The sequence below is a fragment of the Entelurus aequoreus genome, linkage group LG10, assembly GCF_033978785.1.
Source record: "Entelurus aequoreus isolate RoL-2023_Sb linkage group LG10, RoL_Eaeq_v1.1, whole genome shotgun sequence".
Classification (NCBI taxonomy): domain Eukaryota; kingdom Metazoa; phylum Chordata; class Actinopteri; order Syngnathiformes; family Syngnathidae; genus Entelurus; species Entelurus aequoreus.
Window position 1 is genome coordinate 33,739,989 of NC_084740.1, and position 21,147 is coordinate 33,761,135.

At 36.5% G+C, this 21,147-nt stretch overlaps 1 protein-coding gene across 2 annotated transcripts in view; it reads right to left on the reverse strand.

The window, feature by feature from the left end:
- The window catches only part of LOC133658485 (sodium/calcium exchanger 2-like), a 229,466-nt gene that overhangs the window by 152,980 nt on the left and 55,339 nt on the right, over positions 1-21,147 (reverse strand). For both annotated transcript variants that reach the window (XR_009827479.1, XM_062060570.1), the window contains exon 2: positions 3,378-3,418. The gene's annotated coding sequence lies outside the window, so the exon portion shown is untranslated. The remainder of the gene's footprint in view (positions 1-3,377; positions 3,419-21,147) is intronic.

Consider the following 21,147-nt stretch of genomic DNA (forward strand, 5'->3'; position numbering starts at 1 on the left):
GGGCAAACATGGATGAGAACCACCTGCTCCATGAAAGGCTCACACTCTCCTCAGAGCCAACGCCCCGCCTCCCCTCCAGAGACCCACTGGTACCAGCCGCCCTGAAGCTCCTGCAGCAATGCAGTGACAACAACATCAGGGCGGCTCACTGGGCGAATCACAAATGGAGCACGGACCTGGAGCATACCATCTCCTCCAGACTCCGTGACTTCATACCTGACACCGGCTCAATACCAGGCCTCTCACTACCACGAGTGGCCTGGGTGAGGCTTAACCGCCTCCGAACTGGTGTCGGTCGCTTTCGCTCAAACATGTTCCAGTGGGGCTTAGCACCTAACGCGACGTGTGAGTGTGGCGCGGAGGAGCAGACTGCCGACCACGTGATCCTGCGTTGCCCGATTTATCGTGCTCCTAATGGTTTGCGTGGCCTGGCGGACCTGGATGACTGCTCGGTGACCTGGCTCACTTCTGTGTGTCCTGACATATGAACGGGAGGGCCCCCCGGGCCTGGGGTGGTAAAAGGCATAGACCCTCGGCCTCAGGTCCGGGTGCCGGAAAACAGCTGCCCATACGATGATGATGAGCTCTTTTTATACCAAATATGTGTTATATGTGTTTTATGTCGCACGTTTGCACCAAGAAAAATTCCTAGTTTGTGAACCCGTTCTCAAACAATGGCAATAAAACTATTCTGATTCTGATTCTGATTCTGATTCTGATTCTGATTCTTCTTACATACGTTACATACATATACGCCCTTGCGGAGCAGAGAGGTAACAGCATGGCTAAAGTTAGCTGTGGTGTGAGTCTTAATACGAGAGAAAAAAGGTGCGAATCTGGTAACAAATGAAGGAAGAAGAATCCATCGTCTGGCGGTGGTTTGGCTTCAAGTGGGAATATGTCGAACAGACAGCCGTAATTTGTCAAGTGTGGGGCGAAATTTGTAGCATCATTTGAAAAGTCACCCGCTCGAGAATGAAGAGTGCTTACTCCGCATGTCAACATCTCCATTCGGTGCCACACCAACAAAATGCAGAGGCAACCATTTCCACATCAACACCGTATGAAAAAATTAGTCCACGACATAAGGAGATAACGTCCGCCGGAACCTACCACTTTGCGAAGCACGTACACAATTTGATTTCCTATTATGCAGCTCAGTTTTATTTGACAGTTATTGACATGTCTTGTGTGACATCATGCACAGAAGTGCACTTTATTTGTTTTAAACTATTGTAGTGGCATTCTGTACAAATAGTGCACTTTAATTTAGTGTTGTTTTGATTTGTCATCTTGAGGACATCATGCACAAAAGTGCACTAATAGCTTGTTTTAAAATGTCTCTGACAATCTTGCACTTTCTGTTTTGAAATGACATGAATGTTTGTGCCACTGCTTAATAAATACAGTTTTGGTAAATTGACTTAGTTGTCATTTCACTCTCTGCATGAAAGTTCAAAATGAGCATATATTAATGCAGTATGAACAAGAATGTTTTAATGTAGACACATAGAATCATCATACTGCTGTGATTATATGCATCAAGTGTTCATTCAAGGCTAAGGCAAAATATCGAGATGTATATCGTGTGGCCTAAAAATATCGAGATATTAAAAAAAGGCCATATCGCCCAGCCCTAGTTGTGACTGTGTGGAGGGAAGCGGGTCACGTGGACTATACTGTACTAGGGTTTTCCCTTGAAGCAACTGATTGTGGCGCACCACCATGGCAAAATTATAGCCGCCGCACCATAAAATATTTTTTTTTACCTGAAAACAAATTAAAGTAATATAATTTATTGTAGCCTCCAGGAGTAGTCAAACAAAGTCTGACGCTATTTTTAACTTTTATTGCCAATCTTATGCTAACAACCGTCCTAAATCCAACATGTATTTCCTCTTGTGCAAACGAGTGATGTGCGGATTGATACTAAAATATTGATAATGCTGATAGCAAATCCTTACGCTCTAATATGGATTCCATCCATGCATCCATTTTCTACTGCTTGTCCCTATCGGGGTCGCGGAATGTCTTAAATCAAAATAGATACTTTTGATACTTAAGTTATTTGAGATAATGTATATTATTAACAGGAACACACTATAAAGTGCAGCACGGTGAAACAGGGGTTAATGCATGCGCCTCACAATACGAAGGTCCTGAGTAGTCCCGGGTTCAATCCCGGGCTCGGGATCTTTCTGTGTGGAGTTTGCATGTTCTCCCCGTGACTGTGTGGGTTCCCTCCGGGTACTCCGGCTTCCTCCCACTGCCAAAGACATGCACCTGGGGATAGGTTGATTGGCAACACTAAAGTGGCCCTAGTGTGTGAATGTGAGTGTGAATGTTGTCTGTCTATCTGTGTCGGCCCTGTGATGAGGTGGCGACTTGTCCAGGGTGTACCCCGCCTTCTGCCTGAATGCAGCTGAGATAGGCTCCAGCACCCCCCGCGACTCCAAAAGGGACAAGCGGTAGAAAATGGATGGATGGATGGACACTTTAAAGTAACTAAATCAATGAGATCTTGTGTAAATGAAAAGTGATTGGTGGGAAGAAGAAAAAAACAATGTATTCATGTAAAGTTTCCCTAAAAAGTGATAAATTATGTGTCATTAAATCATACAAAGCTATTACCAAAAAAACAGCCATTGCAAACTGTGTCTATTTAAGAAAATTACTGGCAGTTAAAATGAGTCCCTCATTATCATAAAACAAAAAGTGTATTTTTCCTTTTATTGTAGGCTATTTGGAGACACTACATACAGAGTTGAATATCAATTAGATAACACATTCAGTGCAGAATAATGCCATCATTTGTTTCGCCCCTCTGATTTTATATTGTTGGAAGGGGATTTCCCGAGAGCAGAAACATTTGAAAAACTCTACGACACCAATACACTATTTTTTAAGTTTTGCAAGACACATGATCTTTATTTGCAAAAAGTATCGGTATCGGACCGGTATCGCTGATACCAGCCTGAATTTTACTCTGTGTCAAATCAGAAAGAAAATCAGTGGTATTGAACATCACTCGTGCACACAATTCCATCTCCGTGCTTCAACAACAACACTTCCTCGTTCTCCACCAATCCCCTTTCAGGCACAGATGGTGTGTTCATGGGAACAACGAACAACAAATCAAAACCACACAAACATACCACCAGCCAGTCGTTACAGTATGAATGGATATTATTTGCGCACTGTTGAAAATATGTCCCCCGGAAAAAACAGTGTTTGCACCACAATGTGTTTTTAAATGTATGTATACATTTTTTTAGCCTTTTAAAAAAAAATGACGTCATCGTGACCACACCCCCTAACCATGCCCCCACCGCCACAGGTATCTTGGCAATGTGTCCATCCACAAGATGCAAACTTACCCGAATCAAAGTCATGGGGGGACGTGGCTTCTTCAGCTGTCCTGAAAGAAATAAAAACATACATTTGGTGGAAACACTTGATTTTATCACGTCAACAATGTGGCTCTTTCGTGGAACAGACAACATTCATTTAACACTTTGGGAAGAAAAATGTGTCATTTGATCCTTTAGAGCTACGCCCGCCAGCGTCCAAAATCAGGCCCGCGGGAAGTCCCAAGTATTAAAAAAATTAAAAAAAATAAAAAATATATATATATATATATAAATTATTTTTTTCTGTCTTTTCTTATCCACATTGTACCGCCTGCTACTCACTGTGTCTCCTAGCCGCTCAGGCAAATCATATTGTCTAAAAATGCATTTTCTCATCAATAACGTGACATAATCGCGCGTGCGGAAAGTGCGCTATATATATCTAATATATATATATATATATGTATATATATATATATATATATACTGTATATATATATATATATATATATATATATATATATATATATATATATATATATATATATATATATATACGTATATATCTAATATAAATATATATATACACTACCGTTCAAAAGCTTGGGGTCACATTGAAATGTCCTTATTTTTGAAGGAAAAGCACTGTATTTTTCAATGAAGATAACTTTAAATTAGTCTTAACTTTAAAGAACTAGACTCTATACATTGCTAATGTGGTAAATGACTATTCTAGCTGCAAATGTCTGTTTTTTGGTGCAATATCTACATAGGTGTATAGAGGCCCATTTCCAGCAACTATCACTCCAGTGTTCTAATGGTACAATGTGATTGCTCATTGGCTCAGAATGCTAATTGATGATTAGAAAACCCTTGTGCAATCATGTTCACACATCTGAAAACAGTTTAGCTCGTTACAGAAGCTACAAAACTGACCTTCCTTTGAGCAGATTGAGTTTCTGGAGCATCACATTTGTGGGGTCAATTAAACGCTCAAAATGGCCAGAAAAAGAGAACTTTCATCTGAAACTCGACAGTCTATTCTTGTTCTTAGAAATGAAGGCTATTCTACAAAATTGTTTGGGTGACCCCAAACTTTTGAACGGTAGTGTATATATCTAATATATATATATATATACACCAGTGGCGTGCAGTCACTAGAGCAGACCTGGGCATTCTGCGGCCCGCGGGCCGCATCCGGCCCTTTGTGCGTCCCTGTCCGGCCCGCGTGAGGCCAATTATAAATTACAAAATAAATTTTAAAAAGTATCTATGTCGAGTGTGCAATACAACGGTGCTGCTTTTGTTTTGAAAATCGTTATTTGTATTACTTCCGTGTGGACGTATGCGTGTGCGTGATTGTGAGTGAATGTGAACAGCTGCAATTACAAAATAAAGTTGAAAAAACATCTATGTCCTGCGCGCAATACAACTGTGCTGCTTTTATTTTGAAAAGTATTATTTATGGGCGTGTGTCCGTGTGTAACCTGCGAGTGAAGGTGCACATGCAGCGACAAGTGATGCACGGTTTACACCCGAGACGCTAAAAAGAGAAAAGTTGATGAGGAATGCCGTGTTTTCAACAAGAAATGAACTGCAAAGCAACGTCCCCTCTAAGGTGCGTGCCTGCGCAATTGCGCACTGCTCAAGCGTCCGCTGCGCGCAGCAAGTATATGCCGCGCACCAAATCAAATCCCATCTGAATTCTAAACAAAATAAACATATTTATTCTATGGAATTTTGCAATGCAACTTTGAGTGACAGTGACAACAAGCGGCCCTAAGTGTGTTCGTCAACACCGTTCAATTGAACACCGTTCAATTATTGTAACGTCTATCGAGATGCTTCGAGGACAGGAATTATATCGATCACTTTATTTAGCAAAACTGTTTATATTCGGACATAACCACACCAAAAACATGAGTAAAACAATTCTATCTCGAAAAACTAGTCATTTTCTGCCGTACAAACCAGGCCAAAACCAACTTGTCATCTGTCACCAACACGCATAGCACTAAACCACTGGTGCGTTTATGGCCACACAAAAAGTCGGACAACTCAAACACCACACAAAGTTACACTATGACTCCTCAGTCATACGTGTGCTTATTTTACTGTCATTTATTATTAATGTTAATTTATTTATATTAGTCATGGAATGCTGTTACACACACTATGTTGAAGTATTACTATTATTATTAATTATTATTATTATTATTATTATTATTATTATTATTTATCTTACGGTATATATCAAAAATAATATTGAGCAAAATGTAATTGAAATATTGTTGATGTGGCCCTCCAGCAGTGCTCGGGTAGCTCATGCGGCCCCCGGTAAAAATTAATTGCCCACCCCTGCACTAGAGGCAGGGGAGGCGGGGCCTCACCTGCCATCATGGAAAGAAAAAAAAAAGTAAAAAGAAAAAAAATAATTAAACTGTTATATTTATCCAGTGATTATACTAAAGTTATTTTCCATTTAACTTCGCCATTTTTAGATTATTTTTATTTTTATTTTCACATTTGCCGTTCAAATACTGAGAAGATCCGGTGCGGTGATCAGCAGCCAGTTGAGGCACGTCACTCAGTTGTGCCTCAACATGGATTGTGCGCAATGATTCGGCTAACTGCTGGCCTGCTGTGCAGTGAGACTGTATTGCTATATGAATTATATTATACATTTCCATAGTTTAGTTAGCTGAGGTATATAATGTACAGTGTATTTTGTCAACAACTGTATGTGTATAATGTATTTATTGTGCTGAGCGATCATAAAACTGGAGGCTCGTCTCATAACCCCGCCTCCTGGTGCCAAGCACCTCCGCCGCAGAATGTACCGCCCGACGGGAGCGCCACACCAACCAAAGCCCACACCCAAAAAAAGTCACTTAACAAGAAGCCAAAAAGTGCAAAAACAACAATGCTCGCGCGGCACACCGGAGGAGCCGTGAACAGGGACACAACATTAGGTACACCTGCAGACTGCTGCGCGGATTTAATCTTTCATTCATTTACAACTCTTCCAACATGAACACCACTGCTCCCGCACTTATAAGTAAAGGTAAGACCATAATAACGTTTTTTTTTAATTAAATGTGCTTTTTTGTGTGCTACAGTTTGTAAGTGTAAAGTTAAAGTTAAGTATACCAATGATTGTCACACACACACTAGGTGTAATGAAATTTGTCCTCTGCATTTGACCCATCCCCTTGTTCACCCCCTGGGAGGTGAGGGGAGCAGTGGGCAGCAGCGGCGCCGTGCCCGGGAATAATTTTTGGTGATTTAACCCCCAATTCCAACCCTTGATGCTGAGTGCCAAGCAGGGAAGAATGCTGGTATGAGCTTTTAAACATAACCCGTTAACTGCTGCCAATCAAATGGTGAATAAGATACTCTTTAGGGTTCATATGTTTGTAAATCTGACTGTGATGAAGTCAGTGCCTCACCTGACATGAAAGTCACCGCACGCCACTGACATACACATACATATCTAATATATATATATATATATATATCTAATATAAATATATATATATATATCTAATATATATATATATATATATATATACACACACATATATATCTAATATATATATATATATATATATATATATATATACACATATATATCTAATATATATATATATATATATATATATATATATACACACATATATATCTAATATATATATATATACATATATATATATACACACATATATATCTAATATATATATATATATATATATATATATATATATATATATATATATATATATATATATATATATATATATATATATATATATATATATATATATATATATATATATGTATATATATCTAATATATATATATATATACAGCCCGGCCCCCGGCCAAATTGTTTTAACCCAATGCGGCCCCCGAGTCAAAAAGTTTGGGGACCCCTGGTCTAAATCTTGTAGCTCATCCTCTTTAGACTCAGACTCAAAAATATAAGTGTCTGGATCATCGTTTGTCCCAAAGTAGTCGCTTTTGTCTCTCATGAAGTCTGCCATGACTAGTACTGTTGTTGTTGTTGAAAGAAAATCGAACGTTGTAATGCGTCTCTAAATGTATTACACCACCGTATGCTTAAAATTAAATAAATATGTGAATACTACATGTTATTATAAATGTGCCCGTTTATATACTCACAGTGTGTGTATAAAACGTTAACCGAGGTTTTTGGATGTTTTTTTAGAGTTTATAGGCGGAATAAGCGACTCCCATTTTTTTAGTATGCAGCCTTGTGTGGAAATAGTTAGGACACCCCCACCTTAAACCATTAATGTTTCTTAGTAGTCAAAGATCCTACTTTACGTTTGCTGACTTTCATGACAGTGTATGGACATTTTTCATGGGAATTACCGCACAAGCAGACACTGCATGATGGATCACTCAAAACAAGAGTGTAAGACAAGCACATGGTTTTAAACGAGCACTTATGTCCATGTGTTAGTGCAGTGGACCACAACCAATACCTGTCCAATCCAATCCAATCCACTTTATTTATATAGCACATTCCGTGACGCACATGCCAACGGGCCCGCACAGACACATTCAATATCTTGTAAATGACCACATTTTCTCATACAAGAAGCATACAAAGATGGCCGCACCTGCAAACGCCACAGGGAAAATACTCAGAGAGTGTAGAGTAGAGTGTAGAGTTTGAGTTTATTTCGAACATGCAAGCATACAACATGATACATCACAATTTCCAGTTTCTCTTTTCAACATGTTCGAAAAGGAGTAGGAAGAAGCAGAGCTTATTTAATCCTACCCCTTTTCTTTACATAACAGTTGCTGAAACTTTTTTATTCACTTTCTGTTCTCAATTTATTCACAATAAATTCCATATGTAATCACAATAAAAATAAATAAATAAATAATAGTAAGAATTTAATAATAATAATTGGTGAAGAAAGTCATATTTCATATGATGAGATAAGTAAGATTACTTTAAGAATGAATGAATGAATGGATGAAATAAATTGAAAATGTTTGTCATGGTTCTTCTTCTTTGTACTTTGTAAACACTTTAAGTTTGAAGAGTTTCTTGAAGTGGATCATATTAGTACATTGTTTGATTGCTTTGCTTATTAATCCATTCCATAATTTAATTCCACATACTGATATACTGAAGGTCTTAAGTGTTGTACGTGCGTACAAATGTTTTAAATTACATTTTTCTCTAAGATTATATTCCTCCTCTTTTGTCGAGAAGAATTGTTGTATATTCTTGGGTAGCAGGTTATAGTTTGCTTTGTGCATAATTTTAGCTGTTTGCAAATTCACTATGTCGTGGAATTTCAGTATCTTTGATTCAATAAATAAAGGATTTGTATGTTTTCTATATCCAACATTATGTATTATTCTAACTGATCTTTTTTGTAACACCGTTAATGAATGAAGTGTACTTTTGTAATTATTTCCCCATGTTTCTACACAGTAGCTCAGATATGGTAACACTAGTGAGCAGTATAGACTATGAAGTGATTTTTTGTCTAGAACATGTTTTGCTTTATTCATTATTGACGTGTTTCTTGCTACTTTATGTTGTATATTTTTTACGTGAGATTTCCAGTTCAATTTATCATCAATCATTATACCTAGAAATTTGGTTTCATTTACTCTTTCAATTTCTATTCCGTCTATTTGTATTTGTGTTTGACTTTCTCTTCTACTATTACCAAATAGCATTATTTTAGTTTTACTAAGATTCAACGATAGTCTGTTTTTGTCAAACCATCTTTTTAATTTGTTAATTTCTTCTGTTATTATTTGTATTATCTCCTGTGTGTTCTCTCCTGAACAAAACGCTGTTGTATCATCCGCAAATAATACTAACTTTAAATCTTTTGTAACTTTACAAATGTCATTTATGTAGAGATTGAATAATTTAGGTCCTAATATTGATCCCTGAGGTACACCACAGGATATATTTAGCGTTGTAGACATGTGTTCGCCTAGCTTCACGTATTGTTTCCTGTTCGTTAGATAACTTCTTATCCAGTTTAAGACTAACCCTCTGATGCCATATCGTTCTAGTTTTTTGATTAAAATATTGTGATTAATTGTGTCAAATGCTTTAGTTAGATCCATAAAAACTGCTGCTGCACATTTTTTACTGTCTATTGCATTGGTAATTTCTTCTGTAATTTCAATTAAAGCCATTGAAGTGGAGACATTACCTCTGTATCCATATTGGTTCTCTTCGAGTATTCTATTTTTATTTATGAAACTCTCTAATCTGTTATTAAACAGTTTTTCAATGATTTTAGAAAATTGTGGAAGTAAAGAAACAGGTCTATAATTTGTAAATTGATGTTTATCTCCAGTCTTATAAATTGGTGCAACTTTAGCTATTTTCATTTTGTTTGGGAATGTACTTGTTTGAAATGATAGGTTACTAATATACGTTAATGGTCCTGAGATCTCTTCTATAACCTTTTTTATCGTTTCCATATCAATTCCATTACAATCAGTTGAAGTCTTAGATTTACATTTTTTCACGATTGTAACTATTTCCTCCTGTGTCACATTACTGAGGAACATGGAGTTGGGATTTCGCTCTATGGTATCATTATAGTCCTCAATTGGAACTGGGTCTGGAATCCTTTCTTCCAATTTTGGTCCAATATTTACAAAATAATTATTGAAGCTTTCAACTACTTCCTTTATGTTGTCATTGTTTTTATTTCCGTCTAAAAAGTATTGAGGGTAGTCCCTCTTTGTGCCATTTTTAATAATGCTATTGAGGATGCCCCATGTTGCTCTCATATTATTTTTGTTCCTGTCCAATAATTCACTGTAATATTCTTTTCTACATGATCGTAGTATTTCTGTTAACTTGTTTTTATACTTTTTGTACTTAATTTCTGCCTCTATACTTCTTTGTGCTATAAATTCTCTATATAGTGTATTCTTCTTCTTACAAGCATTTTTTAATCCTTTTGTCATCCATGGTTGGTTATTCTTTCTCTGTTTATTACTAAGTTGTATCCATGGACAATGTTTGTCATAAAGTATTATGAACTTGTTTAAGAAATGTTCATATGCTTCATCAACCTCTTTTTCATTGTACACATTGTCCCAATCTTGCTTTTGTAGCTCAATTTTGAAAGCAGTCATCCTCTTCTCTGTGCACAGTCTTCGAAATGTCCTTTTGTCTTCCATTTTCTTCTTGTAGTGTCCATCATATATTGTAAAAACTGGCAGATGATCACTAACGTCGGTAATAAGTAGACCACTTGTAGTGTAATTGTCAAACTCATTGGTAAAAATATTATCAATAAGCGTGGCACAGTGTGCTGTGATTCTACTTGGCTTTGTGATTTTTGGATATAAACTGATGCTGTACATTGTATCAATGAAGTCATCAATAGACTTTTGCTTGTTAGGGTTCAATAAGTCAATATTAAAGTCACCACATAAGAACATTATTCTTTGACCATTATCCATGTAAGTAGCCTTGATCCATTCTTCAAATGTTTCTATACTTGACTTAGGTGATCTATATATACAACTGATGAAAATGTTTTTGCTTTTTTCCTGACATGTTTCAATGGTTATACATTCTAAGATATTATCTATAGCAAATGACATGTTTTTTACCACTTTGTAGTTCAGGTTCTTCATCACGTACACAGCTACTCCTCCTCCATTTTTGTTGGTTCTGTTGATGTAGTTTAGTTCATATCCCTCCAGATCAAAATCTATTCCTTTTTTATCATCAATCCATGTTTCTGTAACAGCAATCACTTTAAATGGTTCGTTGATGTGTTCCAAAAAGTTCTTAATGTTGTTGTAGTTTGCATACAAGCTTCTGCTATTAAAATGAATAATTGACAATTTGTTATCGCATGTAATGTTGCTATTATATTGATCATCTGTATAATAAAAACAATTATTACTGATGTGGGAGAAAAAATTTGTATCTGGATCTATATCATTTTCCAAATCCTGGTTTTTGTAATCTTTGTTGCAGAAATTTTTTAGTTCCATATTTTCTTGTTCAACAATCTTTGATGTTGTTTCAATAATCTCAATAAGTGTAGGTGGATGCAATCCTGAATGTAGGTCCTCTTGTTTAGTCGTCCCTTGGAACATAGTAGTGTCGATGTTGAATTTGGGTGTTTGTTTTCTGTCAGAGTCCATTATCATCGTTTATTGGTAGCTGTGTAAACTTTAAAAATTGTCCAGGTCCTTGATGTCATGGACAACAATTACTCTTGCTTCTGGACCTCCATTCAGCTTGATGTAGATTTTACAGTTGGTGCTCCAAGTTCCCTGGATTTTTCCCTGCCTTCTCAAGTCGCGTGCTTTCTTGGCGATTCCAGCATTGCGTTTTGTGAGATGCTCATTCATGTACACATTTGTTCCCTTCAGCTTCTTTCCCTGTCTCAGCAATGCCATTTTAGATTTTCTGTTTACGAGTTTCACGAGCACGACTGGAGTGGCGTTGTTGTTTCTTCCGTTCAGTGGGATGCATGTTTCGATGGTATTAATGTCAATTTCAATTTCCTTTAATTGCAGAAAGTTGACCACTTGCTGTTCTGCTGAGATCATATCCATTTCATCTGGTTCACCTTCATTATTCACAGCTTTCGCATAGGATCTTGGTTTAATTCGGTGCCCAGTCACGATGATATCATTCATTCGTTTGTCCTGATCCATTTCATCTATGATATTCCTCAACATGTTGTTGTCTTCTTGAAGGGTCTTCATTCGTTTGCCCATTTCAGTGGCTTCATTATTTCTTCTGTTGTTCTGAGATTGCAGATTTTCTATATTTTCCTGCAGACTTTTCACATCTTGTTGGTGTTCTGTTGTTACTTTTCTCAGATATTCTTTCAATTCTTTCATTTCCTCTTTCATTTCTTTTTTCATTTCTTTCATTTCTTTCATTTCTTCTTTCATTTCTTCAAGTATTTGTATTATCACTTCTTGATTCCCATCATGTCCTGTGTCCAACCTCAAATCTTGTTCCCAGTTGTGTTCTGTAACAGCTGACCCCGAAGGTTTCGGGATTTCAATCTTTCCTTTACCTTTTCGCATCGCGGCAGTCACTGACGTCACTGCCTCTTGCTTGTGTCTTAACGGCAGTTGCTTCTTTAGCTACTTGCGGCACTTTAACTTGTTTTTTCCAACAATTTCGTATCTTGCGCCGTTCAGAGATCAATTTGAGGTGTCAGCCTGTCAACTTATATCACTCTGCGACGTCGGGATCACTTTAAAACATCTGTAAACTCGCTGTAGCTTTTGGTTGCTAGGCAACCGCTTTGAACTGCGGCAAGGCGCCTTTGGCTTGAGTCTAACGGCTCTCTCAACTCGCCTTCTTTCAGCGTACCAGTGCCTCTCAACTGACCAAAATCAGATTGAAGATGCCAGGGTACTCTCCTGTGGCTGTGATCGCAAATCAGTGGTCAAAATCTTCAGATGTAACAAAAAACTCCGGTAGCAAGAGCGGAGCCTTTCTCTTTTGCGTCCTTTCTCATTGACAGGAAGTGTGGTACGATTAAACACACACACACGCACACACAACACACACCCACACACACTCTTGTATTTGTTACCTTCTTGAGACCTCCAAAAAATGCCTACCTCTTTAGGACCACCCTTTCTAGATATATAAAGATGTGTATTTACAACAATAATAATATATACATACTATGCAAATATAAAAAAGCTTGTTGTAAAAAATGAGTTGGAATTTCACAAGAAAAAGGTCACAATTTCACGAGAAAAACTTTGGAAGAATTTTGGCAGTATTATAATAAAAGTCGTAATTTTACTCAACACAAGTCAAAATTTTACAAGAAAAACTGAACATTTGTGCAATATTATGATGAAAGTTGGAATTTTACTCAATAACAGTCGCAATTTTACAAGAAAAGCTTAACATTTTGGCAATTTTATAATAATAATCGGAATTTTACTTAGCAAAATTATGACAAAAGTCAACATTATACTCCAAAAATGTCACTATTTTACAAGAACGACACAAAAATTGGCAATATTGTGATACAAGTCAGAATTTTATATTACCAATGTCACCATTTTGCATTAAAAAGTAATTATTTTATATTTATTTATATTTATTTATCATTTATATAAAAAAGGAATAATTTTACGAGAAAATATTGCAATATTACAGAAACAGAAAAAATATGAGAAATTGTTCCCAATTTTATAAGAAAAAAGTAGACTGCACTTAAATGTAGAGTATATGTAGTATATGTAAAATATATTTATATTATTTATATATAATATATTATATTATTTATCATTATTATTGTCTATTGTGAGCGAACTGTGGTGCTGAATTTCCCCCAGGGATCAATAAAGTACTTTCTATTCTATTCTTTCTATTCTATTCTAGACACATTGTGAGAAAAAGACTGCTTTCAGTTGTTTTTTTTCTTTTGAATTTTTTGTTTGTAATTGTTTTTTAATTTTCATTATTTACTTCAAGTTATTACAGTATGTCTCCATATATATACAGTATATATATATATATATATATATATATATATATATATATATATATATATATATATATATATATATATATATATATATATATATATATATATATATATATATTTGTTTTTTATTTATTTATATTTTTTTAAAATTAATTTTAGCCACGGCGGGCGCATTTCAATTCTTACACACAGTTGGGAGAGTTGCCAGCAACCTGAGGGTTCTTGGCTCGATCCCCACCTTCTACCAACCTCGTCACGTCCGTTGTGTCCTTGAGCAAGACACTTCACCCTTGCTCCTGATGGGTCGTGTTTGGGGCCTTGCATGGCAGCTCCCGCCATCAGTGTGTGAATGTGTGTGTGAATGGGTGAATGTGGAAATAGTGTGAAAGCGCTTTGAGTACCTTGAAGGTAGAAAAGCGCTATACAAGTATAACCAATTTACCATTTACTTGTTACTACATACGTTGGCCTGAGGGGGAGCACTTTTAAAACCGACACACAGTCAATTTGAAAAATCTCTTCTTTTTGGGACCACCTGAATTTTGATAGATTTCACCACAAATGAGACATTCTCTATTAGATGCAATGGTTTTCCGTACTGGGACCATGGTTTATGTCCTAACTTGTTCACCGGTCCTCATATGGAAGGTACTTTTCCTTGTTGATATCTCAAGAACACACACACACACACACACACACACACACACACACACACACACACACACACACACACACACACACACGCACGCAGCACGTGCACAAACGCATGCACCGAGCAACCCATAAATATCAAACTGAATAAAGTGAAGCCAGTCTGACAGTATTATTCAAACGTCTCTGCTCTCTTGCACAAAACGTCACAACAGGAAGTGGCTTGACGGCCAACACTGAGCAGAAACCATGATATTTAGGACTGCTGGAGCGTCTCTGCTCATCATGAACATCTTATCTGCGCATTCATTTGCCAGCTTGTTACTGCTGGTTTTGCAGGAATTGCATGACTTCTCTCTGATGCATGAACAATTGTGCCCAAATCTTCCAGACTATTTGAATGCATTCTCCATGATTTATATCAGGGATGTCCAAAGTGGGGCCCAGGGGCCATTTGCTGAACCCGCAGCTCCTTTTTAACGGCATGCGGCACATTCTAAAAATACTATTAAACATTTTAGTTTAAAAAGTTGCAATGCTCACTCTAATAACAACAAGCTGCCATGCAGGCTGTTGTTTTTCTTTAACACTGTCATTGCTTGAAAATAATAATGAATCAAAATCAATGTCGTTATGAATTATTGACCAAGTGAAAGTTTCAATTACTTCACACCAGAAGTTCCACTTTGAAATATTTTTTGGGGAAAATATGTAGGGATGTCCCATAAAATCGGACTACCGATATTATCGGCCGATAAATGCTTTAAAATGTAATATCGTAAATTATCGGTATCGGTTTCAAAATTATCGGTATCGGTTTCAAGAAGTAAAATGTATGATTTTTTTAAACGCCGCTGTGTACACGGATGTATGAAGAAGTACAGAGCGCCAATAAAACTTGAAGGCACTGCCTTTGCGTGCCAGCCCAGTCACATAATATTTGCGGCTTTTCACACACTCACAAGTGAATGCAAGGCATACTTGATCAACAGCCATACAGGTCACACTGAGGGTAGCCGTATAAACAACTTTAACACTGTTAGAAATATGCGCCACACTGTGAACCCACACCAAACAAGAATGACAAACACATTTCGGGAGAACATCCGCACCGTAACACAACATAAACACAACAGAACAAATACCCAGAACCCCTTGCTGCACTAACTTTTCCGGGACGCTACGATATACACCCCCTGCTGCCCCCTACACCCCCACCCCAACCCCGCCCACCTCAACCTCCTAATGCTCTCTCAGGGAGAGCATGTCCCAAATTCCAAGCTGCTGTTTTGAGGCATGTTAAAAAAATAATGCACTTTGTGACTTGAATAATAATTATGGCAGTGCCATGTTGCACTTTTTTCCATAACTTGAGTTGAAGTTGTTCTCTTATTTTGGAAAACCTTGTTACATTGTTTAACGCATCCAGCGGGGCATCACAACAAAATTAGACATAATAATGTGTAAATTCCACAACTGTATATATCGGTATCGGTTGATATCGGTATCGGTAATTAAGAGTTGGACAATATCGGAATATCAGATATCGGCAAAAAAGCCATTATCGGACATATCTAAAAAATATGGCATATTCTAAGTTTTCGATGACGAAAAGAGCATAAAATAAACATTTAAAAAAACAACAACATATAGTTGACAGAAGTTGATCCAGCGATCCAAGCATTGAAAATGAAAAAATTAAAACATTGCACAACTTTTTTTTAACACCTTTGGATCCCTGAGAATATCATTTCTCAAATTATAATAATCGATCAAAATCAATGTTAAAAAAGATGGTTTTCTTTAACAAAAAAGGCATAAAACCTTAAAAAATGTATGCTTAAAATGAGTAAATATTGAATGTTATTATAAATGTTACTAAATTACATATATATTTACACAATGTATAAAAAATTCTAATGGAGGTTTTTGAATGTTTTTTTAAGGGCTTTATCTGACTTTTGATCGCATTTATTTAATATTTAGAGTGCATTACAAAAAATCCATCTGTCGTCATGTCTTTCATAATGATTGTGCACGATAGGCAAAATTCCCCCCAAAAGTGCTGTTCCCCTTCAAAAAGTGTATGATTGCCTCCATGTTTGCCATCCCACCTAAAGTAAAAGGGACTGGTCTCTAAGTCACATGGTTGCCACCAAGCAACTGGTCTAGGGTCAAGGGTCAGCTCCAGGCCTCCACATGCACCACTTTCTGGCTGCCATTTTTAAGAATGGGCAGGCCAACACTACTTTTAAAGGCTGGACATGTTGCCATACACAGACTTAATGAAATCACATGAAGAATTTAAACATTTCTTGTGAAGATCTCGTACCCGACCGTTCACAAGGTTTAAAAGCGGCATGAAAACGAAAGCAGGGACGAGTTAGAAAAAAAACTTGCAGGACACAATTTTAAAACGTTGCAAATAGGGTAGGGCCTCTTCAAAGATAAGAAAAGCAACACAGAGAGAATCGTTGACATCCTAGTGAGCAGACATGATTGTCTAACGATCGTGTTTCCAAGCGAGGCCGCCGCGCATCATTCTATCGCGCGTTAATCAAGATTGATTTAAACGATCCACCGGAGCCCGTCCCAACTACGTCAGCGGCTTCATATTAGCAGCGGGCCAGTTAGCATTGATTTGATTCCGTCAGAGTGCTTGGGAGGATGACGCTTAATGACGGTGATGATGTCATCAACAAATTAATGCAGAAAGAAATGAACTTATATAACTTCATGAAACATATCCACATGGGAGCGAGCGTCCTCCGCAGTGGATTCACAGGACAATATATATACAGTATATATATATATATATATATATATACAGTATATATATATATATATATATATATATATATATATATATATATATATATATATATATATATATATATATATATATATATATATATATATATACATATATGTACAGTATAAATATACACATATATATATATGTATATATATACATATATATACTTGTATGTATGTATGTATACTGTATATACCAGGGGTCGACAACCCGCGGCTCTGGAGCCGCATGCGGCTCTTTGACCACTCTGATGCGGCTCAGCTGCATACTTGCCGACCCTCCCGGTTTTCCCTGGAGTTTTACGGACGTCAGTGCCTCTCCTAGTGATCTCCCGGGGTTAATATTCTCCGATTTTCACCCTAACAATTGAATTAAGAGTGTACCTTAGCGGTACTGCAATAATTGTCCTCTATAGCCTGCACAAATCGCATGACAGCCCAGCCACATGTATGCAGCTTCTGCTTGCTAACGTAGGAGACAGCAAGGCATACTTGGTCAACAGCCACACAGCTTACACTGACGGTGACCGTTTAAAACAACTTTAAAACTGTTACATTACAAATATGCGCCACACTGTGAACCCACACCAAAAAAGAATGACAAACACATTTCTGGAGAACCTCCGCACCGTAACACAACAAAAACACAACACAGCAAATACCCAGAATCCCATGCAGCCAGTCTACATTATACACCCCCGCTACCACCAAACCCCCCCACACATGAACCCCCCCATTCTTTTTTGGTGTGGGTTTACAGTGTGGCGCATATTTGTAACGTAACAGTGTTAAAGTTGTTATATACGATCACCGTCAGTGTAAGCTGTGTGTCTGTTGAGCAAGTATGCCTTGCTGTCGCTTACGTGTGCACTGAGCATGCTGAAGCTGCATTCAACATGTGGCCGAGCAGGTACGCTGTTGGAGCAGGCTGTAGAGGGCGCTAAAGGCAGTACCATCACGCCCTGGAACTCGGGAATCTCCCGGATTAATTGAGAGGGTTGGCAAGTATGACGCTATCAGGCGCAATCGCGGGTCGCACTATCATTAAATTTTTATATTAAGATGCGGGCCGGGGCGTGTGTCTGAGACCCCTGGTTAAAACATAGCACAAAGCAAAAAAAAGCTTTGTATGCAGTGTTATTTCGTTTTAAATTTTCAAGAGTTTTGTGGCTCCCATTGTTTTCTTTAATTTGTGAAACTTGTCAAAATGGCTCTTTGAGTGGTAAAGGTTGCCGACCCCTGGTATATACAGTATATATATATATGTATATATATACATGTATGTATGTATGTATACTGTATATACAGTATATATATATATATATATATATATATATATATATATATATATATATATATATATATATATATATATATACATATATATACATGTATGTATATATATATATATATATATATATATATATATATATATATATATATATATATATATACATATATATATATATATATATATATATATATATATACATATATATACATGTATGTATATATATATATATATATATACATATATATACATATATATATATACATATATATACATATATATATATATATATATATATATATATATATATATATATATATATATATATATATATATATATATATATATATATTAGGGGTGGGGGGAAAAATCGATTCGAATTCGAATCACGATTCTGACGTGCGATTCAGAATCGATTCTCATTTTTTAAAAATCGATTTTTTTATTTTTTTAATAATTTTTTTTCTTTTTTTTTTAAATGAATCAAAATTACAAAACAATACACAGCAATACCATAACAATGCAATCAAATTCCAAAACCCGACCCAGCAACAGAACTGCAATAAACAGAGCAATTGAGAGGAGACACAAACACGACACAGAACAAACCAAAAGTAGTAAAACAAAAATGAATATTATCAACAACAGTATCAATATTAGTTACAATTTCAACATAGCAGTGATTACAAATCCCTCATTGACATTATCATTAGACATTTATAAAAAATAAATAAAAAAAGAACAATAGTGTCAGAGTGGCTTACACTTGCATCGCATCTCATAAACTTGACAACACACTGTGTCCAATATTTTCACAAAGATAAAATAAGTCATATTTTTGGTTCATTTAATAGTTAAAACAAATGTACATTATTGCAAACAGTTGATAAAACATTGTCCTTTACAATTATAAAAGCTTTTTACAAAAATCTACTACTCTGCTTGCATGTCAGCAGACTGGGGTAGATCCTGCTGAAATCCTATGTATTGAATGAATAGAGAATCCTTTTGAATCTTGGCAAAAATCTTAGCCACACGATTATCAAATGTAATAGGAAAATTAATTCATACTGACCAAACTGGCTTCATGGAAGGTCGACAATCTTCAGACAATACAAGGAAATTGTTTAATGTTATTTACTATGCTAGAAGTCTCCCTTATCCCACAGCAGTATGTACTGTTGATGCGGAGAAGGCATTCCACCGCATAAACTGGTCATTTATGTTTTGCACATTACGTAAATTTGGATTTGGAGATAATTTTATACAATGGATTAAGAGGCTTTGTACAAGGCCCATGGCATCAGTCAAAACCAATAATCATCAGAGGTGGGACCAAGTCATTGCTTTGCGAGTCACAAGTAAGTCTCAAGTCTTTGCCCTCAAGTCTCGAGTCAAGTCCCGAGTCAAGACAGGCAAGTCCCGAGTCAAGTCCAAAATCAAGACTGGAAAGTCTCAAGTCAAGTCCCAAGTCCTGCATTTTGAGTTTCGAGTCCTTTCAAGTCCTTTTAACCACAGACCAATATATTTACACATATTGTGTATGCTTTTAAAACGCTGTATTTATTTATTAAAACAAGTGCATTTGAAATTGCAGGAAAAAAATAGTGCTGACATTGCACTTCATAATAGCACTATTAACCAGTCATTTTAAACATTTAACTCATTCCTTTACAGAATAAACACATTTGAAAAAACAAGTGCAACTGTACTTATTTGCACAAAAGTGTTAACATTGTATTTCCATGGCATATTGTATTGTAACTAGTTCCACAGCAGTTTCTATCCTGTTCTTACCTTATCTCATTGATCTCATCTCATACTGTATGTGTGTTTATGTGTGCGTACACATGAAAAACATAACAAATACATGAACAAAACAATGAACAGAGTTGTACTTTTTAGATGTCAGGGCCCTATGCAATATGTACACATATTCTTAATATAATATACATTTTAACTGACCTTTATTTGACTATGTTTGTCTTTTGGTAGGTGGCTAAAATACGCGGTGCTGCTGACCGCTGTCTAACGTTAAGTTACTGTGTGTGATACATTGACTAACGTAACGTTAAGTATAGGTACCTCATGCAACCCTGCTTAAAACAAATCACTTGACAAAAAGTATGAATAAGGTAGCAAAGTGCAGTGGACGCAACAGATTGCCGTGTTCGCAATGACGTTATAACCACAGACATCTTATAAGTAGACGCAGCATTGGCTGCTGTGATGCGAGAAATTCGTCTGCCATCTCGAAGTGGTGATGAGGAGCCGGCGAGCAGCCTAAACTAACAGTTGACCGGTAGGAAACAAAGATGCCGAGCTGGTGTTCAGCGTTTTTCTACTCAAATGAGCGGACTGTTGAAAATAGGAATCGGGGGATTACTTTTCACAAGTAAGATTTAACATTAACGTACTATTGGTTGTATTTTATGAAAATAATATTACCACAGAGTTGAGAAGGAGCAAAGATCTTCAATATTTGTATGTGAAAATCACAAAGAAATCTTCTGGGGGAGGATGA